This window comes from Gadus macrocephalus, chromosome 3, assembly GCF_031168955.1.
Source record: "Gadus macrocephalus chromosome 3, ASM3116895v1".
Taxonomy (NCBI): domain Eukaryota; kingdom Metazoa; phylum Chordata; class Actinopteri; order Gadiformes; family Gadidae; genus Gadus; species Gadus macrocephalus.
The window spans coordinates 6,506,042-6,526,063 of record NC_082384.1 but is presented as its reverse complement, the minus strand read 5'-3'; the positions used below and the strand labels follow the sequence as shown (position 1 = coordinate 6,526,063).

At 45.2% G+C, this 20,022-nt stretch overlaps 1 long non-coding RNA gene across 1 annotated transcript; it reads right to left on the bottom strand.

Annotated features, from left to right (window-relative positions):
* Positions 1-15,066: 15,066 nt before the first annotated feature.
* LOC132453842 (uncharacterized) lies at positions 15,067-19,510 on the bottom strand. The gene is made up of 3 exons (XR_009524821.1): positions 19,360-19,510; positions 16,127-18,903; positions 15,067-16,007 (listed from the first exon to the last, which is right to left on the bottom strand). It is a non-coding gene; the product is annotated as an uncharacterized LOC132453842 (long non-coding RNA).
* Between the last annotated feature and the right edge of the window lie 512 nt (positions 19,511-20,022).

Genomic DNA, 20,022 nt, shown 5'->3' with positions numbered 1-20,022 from the left:
CCCGTCCTGAGAGGGAGGCCATGGAGAAGTACATCAAAGAGTCTCTTTCGGCCGGCCTCATAAGACCCTCCTCTTCTCCTGTTGGTGCAGGTTTCTTTTTTGTCTCCAAAAAGGACAAGTCTCTTCGTCCATGCATCGACTTCAGGGGACTCAACAACATCACAATCAAGAACAAGTATGCCCTACCCCTCATCAGTTCCGCATTCGAGCCACTGCAGGGCGCTACAGTCTTCTCGAAATTGGACCTACGCAATGCCTACCACCTGGTGCGTATCCGTGAAGGGGATGAGTGGAAGACTGCTTTTAACACCCCCCTCGGCCACTTTGAATACCTTGTCATGCCCTTCGGTCTCGCTAATGCCCCTGCCGTGTTCCAGAACCTTGTAAACGACGTCCTCCGGGACTTTCTCAACCGCTCAGTTTTTGTCTATTTAGACGACATACTTATTTTTTCTCGTAACCAGGAGGAGCACTGCCAGCATGTCCGACAAGTTCTTCAGCGGCTGTTGGAGAACAAACTATATGTGAAGGCCGAGAAGTGCGAGTTCAGTGTCGCCTCTGTATCCTTCCTTGGGTTCATCATAGAGAGCGGACAAGTGAGAACCTGTCCTGAGAAGGTCAGTGCTGTGACAGACTGGCCCATTCCAAATTCTCGCAAGAAACTGCAGCAGTTTCTTGGGTTTGCAAATTTCTACCGGAGGTTCATCCGTAATTACAGGAGGGTTGCAGCCCCTCTCACTCGTCTCACCTCTCCTGCCCTCCCATTTGCCTGGACACCTGGGGTGGAGACTGCCTTTTCTGACCTCAAAAGACTTTTCTCGTCTGCCCCCATTCTCATCCAACCTGACCCCTCCAGGCAATTCATCGTGGAGGTCGATGCGTCTGACACGGGGGTGGGGGCGGTCCTGTCCCAGCGCTCTGCCTCTGACGAAAAGATTCACCCCTGCGCGTTTTTCTCTCGCCGGCTTGTACCTGCTGAGCGCAACTATGATGTGGGTTACAGAGAGCTGCTGGCTGTGAAACTGGCGTTGGAGGAATGGCGACACTGGCTTGAGGGGGCAGAACACCCGTTCGTGGTTTGGACCGACCACAAGAACTTGTCCTACATCCAGACAGCGAAGCGCCTTAATTCCCGCCAAGCCCGATGGTCCCTGTTTTTTGGGCGCTTTAATTTCACCCTCACCTACCGTCCCGGTTCCCGTAACGTCAAACCTGACGCCCTCTCTCGTCAGTTCAACACTGAGAACGCACCGGCCCCCCCTGACACTATCCTCTCTCCTTCCTGCCTCCAGATCGCGGCCGTCACCTGGGAGATCGAGTCCCTCATCCGGGAGGCCCAAGTCAGTGAACCAGGTCCGGGTAACGGTCCTCCTAACCGTCTCTTCGTTCCCAGTGCGGTTCGCTCCCAAGTCCTGGTGTGGGGCCACACATCGCGCTTTGCCTGTCACCCTGGTGTGGTCTGCACCCTGTCCCTCCTGAAGAGGAACTTTTGGTGGCCAGCGATGGACGCTGTCGAAAGCAGTTCACTTCATTGCCGCTCCCAACTGCCACCGAGACTGCCCAGCTGCTTGTGCAGCATGTCGGCCGCCTCCACAGGATTCCCACTGACCTCGTCTCCGACCGTGGTCCCCAATTCATCTCCCAAGTTTGGAAGGCCTTCTGCCGAGCGCTTGGAGCCTCTGTCAGCCTGTCTTCAGGATACCAACCACAGACTAATGGGCAGGCTGAGAGAGCTAACCAGGACAGAGGAACCGCACTTCGTTGTGTGGCTGCGCGCAACCCCTCTGCGTGGAGCGACCATCTCTCTTGGATCGAGTATGCCCACAATTCCATGGCCTGTGCGGCCACCGGCATGTCCCCATTCAAATGTTCCCTGGGGTACCAGCCACCCTTGTTGCCCGCCCAGGAGGATGACGTCTCCGTCCCCTCGGTTCAACACCATCTCCGCCGTTGCCGCAAGATGTGGAAGGACGCACGCTCCGCTCTGCTGCGCTCCGCTGAGCTGAACCGGCGCATTGCCGACCGCCACCGGGCTCCTGCTCCTGCCTATCGGGTGGGTCAACAGGTGTGGTTGTCCTCCAAGGTTCTCCCCTTACAGACTGGCTCCAAGAAGTTAACCCCTCGTTTTGTTGGCCCTTTCCCTATTGGTTCGGTCATCAACCCCTCAGCTGTCACACTCAAGCTGCCTCCAGCCATGCACGTACACCCCACCTTCCATGTCTCTCGCTTTAAGCCAGTCTCCGTCTGCTCTCTCTCCCCCCCGGCCGTTCCCCCCCCTCCTCCCCTGTAACTGACTCTGCTAACTCTACTAATAGGCCAGTAGAGCAAATTGTTTACCAGAACACAGGTCGATTTTGTACACATTACCAAGTTGGCAACGTGGTACAGCAGAGCAGGTGTTACCTGCTGACATGTTAGAGCACTCCCTGGGAGTGTGTGGAGATGGCCAATTTATCTTGTGGGCCTGATTATTCAATTAATCTTTAACAGGTATGCAGCCTCGCCAAGCCTCAGTCTTATCAGTCTGACTCGGGCCAGGTGAGGCTGCTTCAACCAGCAATCAACAAGCCGTGCACAAATCCCACAGACTAATTTGAGGCGTTGGGGGTGACCATCTACCTAAAAAGCAAGGAATCTTTGTGTGTATGTGTGAGATTTTTATGCATGACCTTTGAATATCTCTAGAGCCGTTCATCTGATCTTTTTCACATTTGGCATGCATATCGCTGAGGACCGGAGGAAGTGCACTGTTGACTTATTTGGCCACACAATCTTAAGGAACCTTGAACAACACATACAACCAGCGGCGCTCTGTGCAGCAGTGGGGGCGGGGCTTCACCGGGGCGGGGCTCTGCGAACAGACTCCAGCAGTTCTTCAACTACGCTTGCAACGGGCCTACAAAAGCCAGGGTTCATTTTCTGCAGTTCATCAAGTCACTGTACTTGGATGCTGGATACACTAGCGTTGTATTACTCAATTTACTATTATATTATTTCTATAGTTATAATAATTATACTATATTACTATAATTATTAGGGATGGGAATTGATAAGAATTTCACGATTCCGATTCTGCTTATCGATCCGATTCCTTATCGATTCTCTTACCGATTCTCATTGGGTGAGAAATAAGTATAAATGTGTTTGTTTGCATTACATCTCTTTAATATCTGATCAGAAGTGCTTCTAGTATTAGGAAATTGTACATTTTCAAATCAATTGGGCTAGACGAAAAAATATATGTTTAGCTTTTTAAGCCCAAATGCCATCATTATGTGCCATACAACTAAAAACACAGACTGAAAACAGCCAAGTAAGAGCTTGTGCCTTTTGGAATTCTAACAGTGCTCATTTGCATTCAAAATTAAACTGACATAAACAAAATGAAGCATTGATTAGACAGAGATTTATTAGATGGGCCTACCTAATAAACCGTTGGAACACACAAGACCGGAAACCATAGCAATGCCGGTGTTGTGTCGAGATCTGTTTCCCCGTCGAGATGTGTTTCCCCTAGTCCCAGATAATGACTGTCAGGATGCGTTCCCCCTGTTCTAAATGGTCAAATTGAATGATATCAGCCTGAAAATCACAGCACTTATCTGTTGTGGGGAAATAAGTCAGCAGTATGAATTTGAAAGATGTGTGAGCCTCCTTTCCTATGGAACAGAGGGGGAACAGTATCTGACAGTAATATTCCAAGCTGTCAGGATGCGTTCCCCCTGTTCTAAATGGTCAAATTGAATGATATCAGCCTGAAAATCACAGCACTTATCTCTTGTGGGGAAATAAGTCAGCAGTATGAATTTGAAAGATGTGTGAGCCTCCTTTCCTATGGAACAGAGGGGGAACAGTATCTGACAGTAATATTCCAAGCTGTCAGGATGCGTTCCCCCTGTTCTAAATGGTCAAATTGAATGATATCAGCCTGAAAATCACAGCACTTATCTCTTGTGGGGAAATAAGTCAGCAGTATGAATTTGAAAGATGTGTGAGCCTCCTTTCCTATGGAACAGAGGGCCTTTTCGGGTAATTTCGGACGGGGGCGGGGACTAGGGGAAACACATCTCGACGGGGAAACAGATCTCGACGCAACACCGGTAAACAAACCCCGAGAAGCCCAATCCCTATGAGAGCTCCCCACGCTAAGGCCATCCGGAGGCGACAGAGCTGTTGGCCGTGATATTATAGATACAATTATAATATAGTATATTATATACTATTATATATAGAGCTCCGGGAGTCGCAAACTGCAACAATCACTTTCTCCTCCATTCCGCGGTTCACCCGGACTGCACTGCACTGAGTTTGACGGCTGAACGCTGATTGGCTGTTACGTTACACATGTCACTCAGTTATCACGCTGTTGAACGCTGATTGGCTGTCATCACGACAAAAACTTGTCGCCGGTTTTCTCCCGCGAAAAACTCGCCCTTATACGCGTCTCTACGTTCACTTTGTATGGGATCTTGTCGCCCCGTCGCGTTTGGTGTGAACGCACAATGCGATGTTTGCTGCGTTCTGAACCAAATCAAAGCAGCGTGTGTGTGACGTCACGACGCATTTGCCGCGACCGGAACCGATAAGCGGAATCGTTAAGCAGGCTTGCTAACGATTCCAAGGAATCGGTTGACTCGGAACCGGTTCTGAACAAGATCCGGTTCTCGATTCCCATCCCTAATAATTATATAGTATAGGGAAGGGACTGATGCTGGGAGGTGGCTGCCTTTCAACAAGGCTGGTAGCTCCATTGCTAGGCTGGACCCTGCCCCACTGTATGGCAAGTGACTTTGCTTGGCTCACCCGATGACCAGGACACAAGGGAGTGTTGTCTACTCCGATTTATCGGTAAGTCTGCAACATGGTACAGGCAAAGCAGGTCTTGCCTGCTGACATTTCTGTGTTTTCCCCGAAGTTGCATTTAATTGAGACGTGTTAAGACACAGCGTCTCTAGGCCGGGCCCTGGGCTCTCGAACAGGGCAAGTTTCAAACCAGAAATTGCAGTGTCTCTTTTCAAATAGGAAACAGTGGAGCGGGTCACATTTAACTCGTCTCATCACCTGAGTCTGTGTGGCAATGGCTGGTTTAGCCTTTGTGCCCCAATTAATTAACTACCCAACAGGTGTACTTCGTCCCCAAGCCCCAGAGTCAAATCAGTCAGAATCAGGCCAGGTGACGCTGTTTAAACCAGCAATCAAAAATCAAAACCACACACACACACGCACACACACACACACACACACACACACACACACACACACACACACACACAATTGCAAATCAATATAACAGGATGTGGCTTTTGCACAATGACCTGTAACACCTCGACGATTGGGAATATTCTGCAGAAGTATGAAAAATTTGGCAAATACGATGGCATAGTCGAATAAGTTATGGGTATGTTTTGTATAATTTTAACTATGCTGGAGCATCGTGGTATATGCTGACATAAGTCACACAAATAACACATTTTTACGACGGCTGCGACGTATAGTAGCGTATGGTTGATACGCTCCGCATACGGGCCATAAGTTGTGGGTAACTTAGGCGATCTGTGCACTGGTTACTTATAGGTTACTAATACGTCGAGACACATACAGTCCCAGAGGATGGTGTTGTTGCAGATGAAATCGCACATGAGCTGCTCGTCTGCAACATACATGAAGAACTGCGTCTTCTTCGCAAGGTATGGCAGAGAGGAGATACTCCTCAGCTACTGAGGCCACTGATGATGCATGGGAGTCATTGGTGCCCCCACGGGAATGAGAAGGCGAGGGTGAGAGCACGAGGTCAGGGGCAGGGGCAACTACTGCATCTTCTCCAGGGGGTGATGGTGAACGGGAGCGTATACGTCCAGGTCCACGCCTACGGCCACGGCTAGCAGAGTGCTTGGGATTTTTCTGGACCATGTTGACAGGGTGAGGTCTACTGTGGTAATGATTTAAACCAGCTTTTATACACCGTTAGCGACGACCGTTCGGCATAAGTCGCGCACGCTGGCAACATGCTGGCAACACGCTGGCATTCGTCATTATACGTTTTCTATTATTTATTGATAAGGATAAGTTACGAATTTGTTATGGATACGTTTAACTCGTTATGAATGTTTGAGTGTAACATGTTATGCATACGACATTGGCATCGTGCGGCATACCTGGAATGATACCAAACAAGGACGAACGTGGTGTTGTCTGTGTAACAGCATCTTTTGTTTACAACAGTTTGTCAACACTTCAATAAAGCATGAGGCAGCATGGCCCTGGTGTGTATGAGAGTGAATTCAGTGAGTTTAAAGATTCTTTCTGTCCACACCGTCCTTGATAAACCGTGCTGTTTAAATCATTTTAATTATTGTGGATAATTAATATTTCATTGTCTTTCTGAAAACTTGCAGGTGTTTTATTGAAATGAGATACCAACTGGTCAAGTCAATTCAGAGCCACTGATCACAATTACCTTTTTTTAAAGGCCTACACATTATGTGGTTAATTTGTTTATAGTTTATAAAACAATACATGTTATACAGGTTTTACAAATAAATCAGATAAATCAGCTATAATCCCATCTAATCATGGCATGATATCCTGCTGGTGAAGAAATGGATGACAGCAGACTTGGCTAGCGTGCCTGAGGTGAGAAGAATACAACAAGCCTTGTCTTTTATGAGTAAGGCAGACAGGCTCAAACAAGCCTGGTTAGTCTGCTGTGAGAAAGGAAGTTTACTTAATTACTTATTTCAGCAGGTACCTCTTTAAAGAGACCGGTTTAAAGAGAGCTTGGCCTACAGGCGAGTTCAGAAATGGTGCATGGCAATCACGATTTAGCAAGATTATAGGTTGCGTAGGTGTTTTTAAGTCGTATTCATAGTTCCTCAAACCAGTGGGGAAGTGATGAAAAAAGTGTTTTCACATTAGTTCAGCTGGGATATTCTTAGTGACCTCAAGTGACCTGACGGCCTTTGAAAAAAACCTTTTTTTTACTTTTAAATCAGATGCTCAGACATTTTGTTTCATTGCTTCAATCATTTTTGCTATGTAATATTCTGATTCTGATGATCAAAAAATGTTGTCTAACCTGCTAATATAACAATTCAATGGTTATACAAATGCCAAAGTACAGTATATTAAAGTATGACGATCTATCTTCCGGATGATTCATTCACTAGTTCCTCATTTCCAGACTTCCAATGACCGCATTGCGGAATTTGACAATGGATTTGTTTAGTTTATTATCACAAATATCTATCAAAAATTAGGCCTATAACATGCATTGATCCCATTATTGTTCAACCCCGTCCTAAGGGGTAGAAGGGGTGGAACAGGGTGGGAGTAGTGTAGAGAACAGGGGGCAGTCAGGGCGGACACCACGCAGCCTGGACATGACCTGCACTGTGGGGTCCAACCAGAAGCCCCATTGACAGGGGGCTGCTGTAGGTCAGCAACGGCCCTAGTCTGTCGTGGGATATGCAATGATGAAGGCAGCTGCTTGGCAGGGGGACCTGTTGTGTGCACTTTTTTCTTTTCTCTTTTTCTAATCAGGATAATATTTGTGAGTGTGGATCTCTTACTTTTGTTGTTTTCTCTCCTCATGGTCAAACGCCTGTTCTTTGTGCTGGGGCTCACATGATATGTTTGAATAGGATTTTACATTGTGCCCATATGTAGTTACAACAGTGATTTTGTATAGATGTCACTCCAACAATTCATGGCCTTCCTGTCCCCTGAGAGCAGAATCGAGGAGGTCCTTTAATTCCCGCCCATGTAAAAGAAATGCTGGGCATTTCCTTGTGTGGTTTCCTTAGCATTTTGCCAGATGCTGCTAATTTTGTCCCAGGTACAGGCCTCTGTTAAGAGATGCTTTTCTGTGAACAAGTAAGTAAGGACTTGCAATATGCAGGAGGACACTGTTGTTGCACATAGGCTTGTGTGACTATGTCACTTTACACAAGGGCATTCGGATGGTCAGAATCATAGCAAAGTCAAATACTCTGAGGAAGGGCTGCAAGGAAAAGTTAGCTGAGCTCAAAAAAACATTGGGCAGGAGATGGCGGCCAAGGAAGAAGAGCTCAAATAAATGCAGCCTAGTTCTTGTGTCTTTCTGTCTGTTTACTTTGTCCTTTCTGTGCATTGTATTCTGATGGGAAGTTAGGAGTCTACTCACAGCCATCTGTTTGTAATTGATTATTCAGGACTTTGTTGGATTTTCATGCATGCAGGCATACATTTCATGTTTATGATTGTATTTCATGAGCTAACTAGGAGTTTGTCTACGAGTTCTCTTAATCCAGGAAGACTAAGATTCTTCTTGATCCATGTCTGGTATCTGGACCTTTATAGATCAGAATTCAGTTTTTAGTGTGCTGCATCATTGTTTTGTGCACCAATGTTTCACTGGTATTGGTATTGAAGTGCACCAAGTACACAGACACATTCATTAACCCACATACACCCACACAAACAAAGTACTCTTGTGTAAACACTGTTCTGTGTCGTCATGTTCTGTTCAATGTGAAGAAATGTACTGGGAAAAAGTAATTCTGGGACTTTTTTTTGCCAGTTTGAATGTAAAACAGGTCTTAAATTGCATTCATAGTGTTCTTAATAAGGTCTTAAAGGTCTTATATAGAATTAGTTGAACCTGCAGAAAAACCTGGGGGAAGTTAAGAGTGAATCATTTATTTATCTTTGGATTAAGTGGACCCTTTTGCAATCCTTTTCTGGTAACGCAGCATTGAAATTTATGTTTCGGGGTGAATAAAAGAAAGTTAGTTTTTAGAAATATATCTATATATAATTTTTCCATCCAAATAATTATAAACATGCCAACTACTTCTGTCCCAATTTGCTTTTTAGAAGTCAATGTTATTCACCTAGATTATATATTTTTGATGTGGTCTAGTCATCAATATATCAAAGCACTTGACATAGCTTTTTCCACTGGCAAGAATTTCAAAAAAGCCAGTGGTTCCCCTTCCTTTCCGGATATAAAGGAAATGTGTGGTAAGTTGGCAAATGTAGTGTGGCAATAGAAAATGATTCAATAATTAAAAAGCAACTATTAAATATAATACCAATCGTAACCATATATGTCAGGAATTAATTAAAGGGCCCATATTATGTTTTTTTGGAGGTATTTCCTTCGGGGATACAACTAGAATAGGGTGACATGCCTTGATGTTTAAAATACTGGGACTGTGTGACGGCCACAAGGCCTTGCCTGTGATTGCCTCCGTCTCCAAATTAGGACCATGAGGAGGGGCGGGGTCACCTAGTTTGTGGCCTATATGTTGCGTCCGGTTCCAGCAGTCCAGCCCCTTTTCTGGCACTCCCACCTGCATGCCGTGCCTGCTACTGATGTTATTTCAGCTGACAATTCAGAGTGTACTCCACTTATTAACCTGTGGGGCGTGTGGACCATATCAAAACGGTCCTTTATATAACGTTGGCGTGTGTCAATGGCGGCACGAACCAGAGGGCTGGGTCTTGAGCCGGAGAAGGGCGAAGCCTCGAGGAAGCAGAAACTCCCGCCCCAGCAAAAGGAAGGCTGGACAGACTCCTGTGAGGGCGTGTCGAGTGGCTTGGTAATGAAGCTGGTGGTAGCTGGTGGTGAGTGTGCACCCTTTGCAATGAGGTCAAATGAAACGGTTCAGCCGTTCCACCCCCCCATCGCAGTGGGGTTGTAGAACGCTGTGTGAATGTGGCGTTACCCATCGCCCCTTCAGATAGGAAGACAGTTTGTGGGAGACCAGGGAGGTGAAGGCCCCTGGCAGCTGTTACCTAACAGCACCAATGGCATGGGAGGGCTGGCTGGATCAAAAGTTTGCCAGGACCAGGGTGAGGCGAGCTGGGATTCAGGAGGCGCACAGTGTCCGAGCAGGCAGACGTCCACAGCCAGGGCTCGCCACAGTACGCTGAACATCATGGCCACTGTTACTGCCATGGGATGGCGGTGTCTAGCAGAGTGAAACTAAAGCTGTTAAAGTGTAACGGGGGGGTTAGGCAGAACCCGAGTGCACAGACTGACAATGGTGACAGGGCAGTCCAAAGGTTTATTGATTGCACCGATGATCAGGATCGGGCAGGCAGAGTAAACAGGGACAGGCAAGAGTTCGGGGACCGGCAGGCGATCAGGTAGACTGGGGGTACCGCAACCGGCGGGTAGTCGGACAGGTGGGGACTCGATCACTGGCGGGCGATCAGGCAGGCAAGGGCTCGTCGGCGGGCGGGTAGTCGGGCAGGCGAGGGGTCGATATCAGGAGGGCAGACAGGCAGGCGAGGAGACGGAAACAGGGGAGTAGACAGTCCGGCAGGGACTCGACAACAGGCGGGTGGTCAGACAGGCGAGGGTTCGGTAACAGGTAGGATCAGCGTTGGAGAAACAGCTCTGGAGTTGCGGGAAAGCTCTGTGAGTAACGAGAGACGATCTGGCAGAGACTGAGTAGAGAGAGAGGATTGATATCCTACAGGTGAAGGTGGTTGAGCTAATGAGGTGAGATCAGCGTGGCAGGCAGGTGAACGGGAAAATTCGGAGCGGACTATGACATGAAGAGGTCGAGGCCTAAGAGGTTGGTCACGTGGCATGTGATATTGAACCTGAAGAGTGGCAGTGTCTTCTCTCCATATTTCTGAGGCAGCTGAAAAGAGTGCTTGATATCAATCCTCGAGTTGGGATAGCCGCGCAGGTTAGGGTGGTAGTGGGCTGCCCTAGCTGCTGGTGGGAGAAGAACTGTGTCAGTCGCCAAGTTCAGTAGGGACACTGTGGCTCCAGTGTCGAGAAGGAGGGCACAATGACATGACCAATAAGCATGTTTTAAACAAAGCTGGTCCTGAGCTGATATTGTGGATGATTGCGGCAGGTGGAGGCTCTAGCTGGGGCAGAACTAGAACTGCGACTTTGTGAAAATGATTGATTTTCCCGCATTTTGAGCAGATTTTGCCACAGGCAGGACAGATCTCAGCCCTAGAATTCCGTGCAGAAGAGCCACAATTCCCCCATGGCTGGTGTGACACGCTTGTGTGTGCTGTCTTGGCCAGTGCCAGAGAGTTGGAAGAGATAAACTAACTGCACATTCCAGAGCTCATTCAACCTGAACTGCTAGGTTTAGAGCAGCTCTGAATCTTAGAGCATAATGTTCCAGTAACAGTCTACCTACACTTTACCTAGTACCCTTTGGCACAGTTTGTGTGCAGTGACAGGTGGTCCCTAATAATTTGCCCCTGTAATGCCCCAAACTTGCACAGGCTCGCCGAACCCCATAAATCAGCCGCAAACTGCGTCACCGATTCACCTGACCTTTGTAATCTCCGTCGGAATTAGAAGCGACGGAGCAGAGCTCTTTGTGGAGTGACGAACTGTTCTTTAAGTAGCTCCTCGGTCCCTCCGCTCGTAGACAGTGCAGCAGCAGTGCGCGTTTCTTCTCTGCTGAAACACCCTCTCAGCCGGCAGCTAGGACATAGGTTTCGAACGAGGAAATCCAGCCGTGACACTAGGGACACATGAATAATAAACTGGTTTTGCTTAGGCCAACTGGTTAGGGTCATACAATTCATAACGGGAAATTGTGGGGAGATCTTTGTGGAGATCTTTCCATTGCTTTTGTGCTAAAACATCAACCCATGTTTTGTTAAACCATTTGTTTGTCAGAGCGAGATTATCTTTCAGGTTATTTTATAAACACGCAGTCTGTCTGCAAAATTGTCCAAAAAAGGATAAGTCACACAATGGGCCCTATCTTGCATCCGGTGCAATTGACTTTCGACACTGATGCATCTGTCGTTGCTATTTTGCAACTTGTGCAGAGCGTTCTTTTCCCTCCACCGCCACACGTCGGTAAATTAGGGAATGATCTTGCGTCCCAAGGGGCGGTTCGGCGAAAGGAGGATAATAATTAATGAATGTGTGTGTAAACACACGCAGACTAAACACGTAACGCATAATACAGTCCATGGCAATGTATATTAACGGGGGCACACATGCATATTAGGAACACAAGTCGATAACGATAATGCATACAATACTGTACAAAACTATTTGTGTTTGTTAATGCATTGCCTATCATTATACATATCATTATATTATTGCCTGTATTATTATCATATATCATTAAATAGAACCACTGTTACCGCATATCATATGTGTGTTAAGTTTTCTTTGCTGAAATTAATTTGAGGAAGAAAACGCTATTCCATGTGTGAATTAGGCCATATTATTTGGCCATAAAATTAGCCATTTGAAGTTTGAAATACATGTGGTCATGCATCTGTCTCATCGGAGACTGCAAACACTCATGGCTCTTAAAGGGGATGGGAGATAGCACTCTCATTGGTTTATTGCCCATTACGCCCAATCTACACCTACGGGTAATTAGGCTACTTCAAACCAATCCATTTTAGATTTGAGCCGGGTGCAAGAGTCATTTATGCACCGGTAAAATAGCAATATCGCCATAGAACCGCCCACAAAGCTACTTGCGCTTGGCGCTTCTCACTTGCGTTTCAGACCATTAAAATAGGGCCAAATAAGTGTGAATGTTTTTTTCTGCATTATATAATAGGAAATTGCCCAAGACATGTGGTCTCAGGGTGAATCAATGAAAGAAGGATGTGGGTAAGGGTCACATTGGACTCATGTGTAAATTATGACATGCTCCCGTCCCTTCTGTGCTATGCCTTTGTCATGAATTGTATGGAATCATGATATCCGATGCCCTGGGAACGTCTTTAGGTATTCTACACACAATGAGAGGAAACCCTACTGATATGAGTCACCCAGATTATATTTGTTTTTTTTCCATTCAAATAATAATAAACATGCCCCCCGTGACTTTCATGTGTCCCTAGTGTCATGGGTTCATGTCTTCGTGAAAGGACTGTGATGTGGCTTAGTCATCAATCTATCAAAAGAAATTGAAGTAGCGTTTACCACTGATGAAATCATCATTCTAGCATTATAACTTTGACTCTGGGGGACAAAAAGGAGACCTAAAAACCCACAACCGTTTGTGGTAAATTGGCAAAACGTGGGGCAATATAAATGAATCACAACATGAGTTATCATGATTGAATTAAAGGACCCATATTATGCTTTTTGTGCGGGTAATAATTTAGCAAACTGGTAGCCCAGTTTGCTGTTATTGGCAGCTGACCCACTCTGTTGTGATTTGTCAAACGCTTTGCGCGTGTCGGCAATCATACGCCCTCCCAGAATCCGGTTCAGAGTGTGGTCCAGTGAAGCGTGTGAGCGACTACGCGCCTGGTTTGAGAGGGCAGGCTGTGACCAGGACTTTGAGTGGGTGGGGCCAGAGGCTGGAAACAACCTGGATGAATTCACAGATACTGTGGTATCATTCATCGGCTGTGAGGAGGTGTGTGTCCCCCTCCACTCTAGGAAGTGGTACAACAACGACAAGCCCTGGTTCTCAGCCAAACTCAAGCAGCTGAGGCAGGAGAAGGAGGCGGCCAGGCGTGGCTGGGACGGTGATCTGTTCAAGCAGGCCAAGTACAAGTTCGCCAAAGCGGTGAGGGAAGAAAAACATTGTTACACGGAGAGACTGCAGCAATAGCTTTCTGAAGGGAATCCCTCCTCCGTCTGGAAAGGCCTCAAGAAGATCATTAACTACAAACCAAAGCCTCCGCAGGCAACCGACAGCTTCTCACTTGCCAACGAGCTCAATGAGTTTTACTGCAGGTTCGAGAAGGAGTTTCCCTCAGCCCCCTCCCTCCACACCTCCGGGCCACAACCACCCCTGCACCCCAGCAGGGTCATCGATCCCCCTGCTACTCCTCCCCCGCCAGCTCCCCTCCATCCCCGCACTCCCTCCTCCTCACCCCCCTTCTCTGTCACAGAGAGGCAGGTGAAAAATCTGTTTAGGAGTCCAAATCCCCGGAAGGCTGCCGGTCCGGATTCTGTCTCTCCATCAGCCCTGAAGCACTGCGCCGACCAGCTTGCCCCGGTGTTTACCAACATCTTCAATGCCTCATTGGAGCTGTGTCGCATCCCAGCATGCTTCAAGGCCTCAACCATCATCCCCATCCCCAAGAAGGCCAAGGTCACAGGCTTTGACCTCTGTTGTCATGAAGGTGCTGGAGCGCCTTGTCTTGGCCCACCTGAAGTCTATTACAGATCCGGTATTGGACCCCCTGCAGTACGCGTACAGAGCCAATAGATCTAAAGACGACTCGTGAACATGGCTCTGCACTACGTGCTGGAACATCTGGACACTGCAGGGAACTACGCCAGGATTCTATTCGTGGACCTCAGCTCGGCCTTCAATATCATCATTCCTCACACCCTGGCGCGCCAGCTATCCCTGCTGCAGGTGAAGCTGGGGAAGAGCATTTCCAGCTCCAGGTCCACAAGCACTGGCTCTTTGCAGGGCTGCATCCTGTCTCCCACCCTGTTTTCCCTGTGCACCAACAGCTGCATCTCCCTCCAACCGTCGGTCAAGCTCCTGAAGCTTGTAGACAACACCTGGTGGGACTCATCTCAAGGGGGGACGAGTCTGCATACAGGAGGGTGATCCAGTGGCTACAGAGCTGGTGCATCTGCAACAACCTGGAGCTCAACGCACGGAAGACAGTGGTGGTGGACTTCAGGAAAAATGCAGCTCCGCCCGCTCCCATCATGCTGGGAGAAACCCCGGTTGAGGACGATAATGACCCAGTTTTACACCGCAATCATTGAGTCCATCCTCACCCATTCCATCATCACCTGGTTCCCCGCTGCAGTGGCCACGGACAAGGTCAAGCTGCAGTGGGTAATTTGATCAGCGGAGAGGTTGATCCCTTGCCCTCCCTCAAGTCCCTACATGACACCAGGGCTCTGAGAAGGGCAAAAAAAGATCATGGCCGACCCCTCGCACCCATAGACATATTATAAAATGGACAACGGATTTCAAAATGGCGCCTATTCATTCTTATGTAAACTGCTCAATGGCGCAGGGCAACATCAAGGACAGATATGCTTCCACATCATGGGCCTATAGCCACGCCCTACTTCATGACGTACCGGATGCAGAAATATTCTTTTTTTTTAGCATTGTAGCATCATAAGCGAGAGGTCTGAGCGATAGCAGTCGCATTGTTTACCGACCATGCAAGTAATCCCCCAATGGTTCTCTATTTGTTTAACAATTATTATTTTAGATTAGTTTGCCCCTTTTTGACTTTATAAGAAAAGCACCTTGTATATACCTTTTTGAATGTTAGAACATAAATAATAATTACCACTCGTTTTTTAATATATTTCTGTTTCTGAAACGAGACTCAAATGCCCAATATATACACAGACCCATCAGCTGGTGTACCCAGGGAACTCACAAGGTGTTAGGAAGCAAAGGAGTCTGAAATGACCCCACATGGTATCATGGACCTATTATGTGTGGTTGCAATAAATAAGACAGATATGATGGTGTCGGTGCCAGCCCCACGTCAGGTTTCAAAAACAAGTAATACTGAAACTGAATCTCAAACTTGAAATGTATTTAACAGGAAATATTGTACAGGGAGAGGGCTGTGGCCGCAATCGATGGAGGAGGCAGGCAGGTGTGCAGGAAGACAACAACAGGAGTATGATGGACAGGGATCTGACATGGACAGGGAATTTTTTTATTTAAACATTCAGAGGAAATCAGGCCTACTGTAAATACGATTAAAGATGTCTCGGATAATATGAATGATAACTGTAAATGGCAGGTGTACTTTGATTTTGATGGAGCCATAATGTTATATTTATAAGAATTGTATTGATGGGCAACTTTCAGGCCACTTAAGCACACCTTAAGCATAATTAATAAAATATTAAAAACACTTGGGTGGAGCGTGTTTGTCACTTATGTGAAAGAGCTGCAAAGAACTGGAGTAACGGAATAAGATGCAGCTGGGCAGGGTGCTGAGAGGTGATGCATGAGGCATGATGGTGGCACGGCAGACAAGTACAGGAACATGTTGGACTGGGATCTAAGAGATTTTCTAACTTAAGATCAAATATACTCTGAAGTTTCCAGTTTCTGAAAACAGAAGAGAAGGGGTTTAGTCAAGGCTTTGTATCATTAATAAGATAGACTGTGACAAACAATCAATAACAAACAAAAAAATAAAACTAAGTCTTAGTTTAAAGCCCACTCACCACGTCAAGGTGCAGGCCAAGAGTGGGAACATAGAACAAAGACTCACAAACTCAGACAGTCACAACATGAAAAAAACACATAAATCATGTACATAACTACAAGACCATAGACCCGCATCACAAACTCAGACAGTCACAACATGTAAAAAACATATAAATACATGAAACATTTACATAAATACGAGACCATAAGATATGTTTGAGTTTCTCTTGATTTATCTTAAAAACAAAATACACATTACATTAAGAAAAGAAGGGAAGAAAATAAAAGCAATAATAGATAAAGCTAAACTCAGTTATTGATGGGCATACATTTAAATGTACAAAAATTACAGAGGTCATTGATCGGATATACTGTTCAAAAAGTAATGCACTATTAAACTATGCCTCGTGCTCCGTTATGCAAGCTCCAACTAACTATTTATGAAAAATGCAATCAATAACTTATGTACAAATAAATGGTTACATTTCAACCAGCAACGAAGTTGGAGTGGCCTACACACATAAATAATTGTAATACACAAACATTGTTAACTGTCATACATAGGTAGCTAAACAAGCAAATGAAAATTAAATACCAACGCTGAAATGTTAGACTATTAACAATAATATAAAATGATACCGTAATGCACCTGTTCTTTGTCTTTGGATCTTTTGAATAAATGGATCAATATATGGTGAATCACAATGATCGCAAGCAGAGGACCGTGAGAGTTATTGAGCAGCAGCTGAACTATGGCGACACATTAGTGCCATAAAGCACTCATGTGATAAAACATGCATTCGGGCGTATTATATCATATCACACGCGTAGATATTAATTGCGATCGAGCAAGTTACCTCTGCGCGCGCAAAACAGCCTCTCGCGCGTAACAGCCTCTCGCAAATGATGTTCTGCTCTCGCGCGCAAATTTAGTTTTGGGACTTTGGGGGAGGGAACCAAGGCAGGGCGGGCTTTCCTATGATTGGCCGTTTCTGAAGCGTGATATTTGATTGACAGCCCTCCTCACATTCAATTCTGAATTGTACAGTAAATGGCTGAAACGATAGTTACGTATTGTAACCCTAGATTCTATGAGTATAGGCGCAGCCTTTTCTCATATTAACTGCGCTCGCAGTTAATATCTACGCGTGTGGAATAATATAATACGCCCGAATGCATGTTTTATCACATTAGTGAATTATGGCACTAATATGCCATACTGAACCAGTCGAAAAATCTGACACGTTAACGGAGCACTGAACTAGGCCCTCTCTGATGCCAGGTCATAACAGCATTTGTTTCACTACGACTCCTTTCAGCTGCACACCCCTCCTTCTCCAGCAAAAAATAATTAGAGAGAACGGCTAATAAAACGCTTGAGGTGGCGTTTTGAAAAGAAAAAACGTACACTTTTTTAGGACATGGCATAAAGATAATTATGAGCCTATGATTGATATCCAAAAAAAAAATGTGGTAACACTTTCTATGAAGCCCAGCGTTATAAGGCCCTATAAGGACATTATAAGGGCCTTAATAATGACTTATAGCGATTGCTACAATGACTTATAGCTACTTTATAACTACGTATAATGTCTTCATGATGACTCATAATCACCTTTATGATACATTATATCAGTTCATTATGAATGGTTATAATTAAAGACGGAATAATGCATTATAAATATGTGACTGTCGGGTAACACTTGCTATGAAGCCTGCCTTTATAAGGTCCTATAGGGACATTTATGATGACGTTTAAAAGTAGCTATAAGTCATTGTAGCACTCTTTATAACTATGTTTAGCATCTCCACAATGACTCATATCCACTGCTCTGAAACGTTATGTCAGTTAATTATAAATGGTTATAATCTAAGGTAAAATTATGCATTATAAATGTGATCATAGGTTTGTGTGGGTAATCATGAATCCTATGAAGCCTGCATATATGAAGCACTATAAGAACATTCATAATACCTTTAAAAACTAGTTAAGTCATTGTGGCACTCATTATAACTATGTATATAGGTCTTCACGGCACATCATAACCACCTTTGTGATATATTATGATTATTCATTAATGGTTATTAGTATGGTGACTAGGCTGCTATACAGACATAGAATATTATAGACTTTTAGAAGATCCTATAAGTGGACTTTGTCAGCTTTAAGTAAAGTGACAAAAGGGTGGTGTTGTTTTAAACAGATATAAGATTCTATAAGTGTACTTTGTCAGCTTTAAGTAAAGTGACAAAAGGGTAATGTTGTTTTAAACAGATATAAGATTATTATACGATAAAAGAGAAGATAAGGCATTATGAACTTGTTAATAGTGCTGACAGTAAATACAACAGGATACAGATGAAAACCCTTTTATTTAAATCAGCACTGGCTGAACATAGCCCAGTATATAGTATTGTAAGGGTGTTTAAAAAAAAAAAAAACAGCAAGCCTGCTGCAGACAACTTTGATGTGTCTTTGATGTGAAATTTTAATGGACGGCCATCGGGAGCAAGTCCCCATCCGTTTTCATCTTGCTTATTTTATCTTTAATTTCTGGTGTCACAAGTGAACGGCACCTAGCAATAAAGGTGGAGAGTGACTCCACTCGCTCATTCCAGCTGATGGACTCGAACACTTCTGGTGCTGCCAGATGCAGTTCTGCCACAATGGCAGTCCTCGCCACCGTGTTTCGGTCCACCCCGACAGCATCGAATGCTGCCTTCATGGACTTCCCTCTTCTGAATGCTTCCAGGGCGGCCACATATCTTAAAATAACCCCTTTGGTGTTCCGAACTAAACAAAAAGAGGCATAAGAAGAAAAAGGTACATGTTCATCTACCTGAAATGGTAACTCACAACACCATTCAGAACTTGATTGTAAATTACGGCAAAGCCAACACTTCCCAAAATTGTTCTTTTTTAAAGCCACAGCACACCCTCGCATTGCATTTTATACAAAAACATTAATTTCTATCAAACCCATTCTGTTCTTACTGAAACTAATGTGAAAACATATGCCTCATATGGTTTTGAATGGTAAAATAAGAAGAGCAAAGCTGCCCTCACTTATTCCCTCTGAAAAATTATGAATTCTCTCTTCCTTACAATTTGTTACAGGTTGCCTTCTTGTCTTTTTTATATTGATACTTACCCCAGTGTCCTCTGCCTTACCTGGTGTAGTAATATCATTGTCTACACAACACAGCATTTCTCTTTTTAGTAACCTTGCTTGGTCTTATCACTACTTACTCCGAACACAGCTGTGTGAAGGGCCTTCGGAGTCTAGCTGCTGCTCCAGTGGAGTTGATTTACAAAATGTTTTAAGCTTTTGCTTTCCTTTTTTTTTTTTGGGTGCCTCCACAGACGAATCGGACAAGGAAGACACGAGGTCTTGGGTACTTTCAAACAAGCTTGAGGAATTTTTTACTTCTGAAAAACAATCAAGAAATATTTAGTAGCAGGAATTACCAAGGTTACATCATATTAAACTGACCACTGCACAATGATGTTGTAAGTAGGAGTTTACCGGCTTGCTTCCTAATTTTCTTATTTTTCATTTTATCTAGTAGCATGTTGGCGTCTTTCTTGGCCAGCTGCTCCTGGTAGTAAGCATCTTTCTTGGTGAGCTCCCCCTGGAGGTAGATCTTGTCTTTTTTTAGCACATCGATCATCTCCTCTTTCAAATTAACTTTCTCCCTCTCAGCCTCCAGCTTTACTTTTAACATCTCAATCTCATGCAGCGCTGTTGGAGCAGGTGCATCTGCAAAACAGAATTGCTGTGAAATACTCTTAGAGGAACTGAAAACACCTTGTCTTGTCAACTTCCAATCGTGCATGGTCTGCACAAAGGGAGGGTCCACAGCTGGGGACGGTTACCTTCCTAACACCTAAGAACAGCTTATCTACCGTTAA